This window comes from Apis dorsata, unplaced genomic scaffold (assembly GCF_000469605.1).
Source record: "Apis dorsata unplaced genomic scaffold, Apis dorsata 1.3 scaffold_499, whole genome shotgun sequence".
Taxonomy (NCBI): domain Eukaryota; kingdom Metazoa; phylum Arthropoda; class Insecta; order Hymenoptera; family Apidae; genus Apis; species Apis dorsata.
In genome coordinates this window covers 365,367-366,987 of record NW_006263730.1, presented here as the reverse complement: position 1 = coordinate 366,987, position 1,621 = coordinate 365,367, and the positions used below count along the sequence as shown (strand labels likewise).

General features: G+C 30.0%; 1 long non-coding RNA gene across 1 annotated transcript in view; it reads left to right on the top strand.

Moving 5' to 3' along the window:
• Window positions 1-903: 903 nt before the first annotated feature.
• The window catches only part of LOC116186185, a 20,263-nt gene continuing 19,545 nt past the window's right edge, over window positions 904-1,621 (top strand). Inside the window, exon 1 of the long non-coding RNA XR_004151133.1 lies at window positions 904-1,197. This is a non-coding gene — a long non-coding RNA (uncharacterized LOC116186185). The remainder of the gene's footprint in view (window positions 1,198-1,621) is intronic.

The window sequence follows — 1,621 nt, the reverse complement described above, 5'->3', positions numbered from 1 at the left end:
AATTACACTGGGTGAAAATAATTTTCTCGGCGCACCGACATGTTACGCCCTCGATGCTCCCTCAACTATTAAATTCCGAAGGAAATAAAAGTCGAACTCGTTCTAAATCATCGGCATATTGGATCATACGATGAGTAACGCGATTCTTCCTATCGAATCCCATCGTGCAATAAACTAGTCGTCGTATCGACGAAACAGACGATACAAGGAAATGCTGATTTATCTCGGTTCTTACATAAAATCCGTGACGAATGATACTCGATACCCACTTTCGAGTAGTCTCTAATAATATAGACTCAGGAAGTGCCATCATAGTGTAGTTTTTTTTTTTTAGAACAGCTTTCTACACTAATTATAAGCTAATAGTTTAAAATCTTTGTTCAATTTATATACATAATCTTTTTTTTTTTTTTGTAATTAATTTATTCTTTCAGAAATGTTATTTCAAATTCGTGTAAAATTTTGTATCAAATATGTTTATCTCTTAATCATTCGATTTTCTTTTTAAGATCTTTCTTCTTTTTTTTTTTTTTTTGTAATTAATTTATTCTTTCAGAAATGTTTTTTCAAATTCTTTTAAAATTTTTTTTAAATTTATATCAATAATCTTTTTTTTTTTTTGTAATTAATTTATTCTTTCAGAAATGTTTTTTCAAATTCTTTTAAAATTTTTTTTAAATATTTTTTTTTCTTTATTCATCCTTTTTTTTTTTTAAGAACAGCTTTCTACACTAATTATAAGCAAATAGTTTAAAATTTTTGTTAAATTTTTATCCAAAATCTTTTTTTTTTTTTGTAATTAATTTATTCTTTCAGAAATGTTTTTTCAAATTCTTTTAAAATTTTTTTTAAATATTTTTTTTTCTTTAACATTTGATTTTTTTTTTTAAAACTTTTTTTTTTTTTTTAATATCTATTCTTTCATTCTTTTCCATTATTCCAAAGTTTTTCTAATATACGTCTAGCAAACTGAACCTGTTATTTACATAAATCTAACTCAATCTAACTTCCAATATTTCAAGATATCTCTTACGGCTATTATTACTCTTGTCTAGACATAACCTAAAACCTTTCAAATATTGACATAATTTACAGTCACTATCTAAAACCAATAGACATTTCCAACTTTGACTTTGAGCAAAACGCAAATTGCCTTCACTTTGAACTTCGTCTATGTGTACATACACCGTATCTTCTGTCCAATAATCCACAATCGAAAAAAAAAAAAAAAAAAAAGAAACCTTAAGAAAAGCCATCCAAGATAATTTTCCAACTGGCATTCCAACATATGGCATTCCCCAACGTTTCCACTCCCTACACATTCAGAAGATCCACGTTGCACGTTCCACAGATTTAAATCAAGTTTCAAACGTCTAATAGATAGGAGGAAAGCATGCTTTTAATCCATCCCTACAAATTAGCTGCGCGAAACTGCGACGAGGCACGGAATTAAACGTTGCACGCTATCTCGTTGTTGCCTCGTTGTAAATCATACGCCGAGTACGCCGAGGGACAATAACAGACGCGTTGGCTCTGGATTACGAAAGATCGGATGCTCCACGCTTCGTTGGCTAAGGCACGATCGCGAAGACGATCCAAGATTTCGACATTAATACCGCCA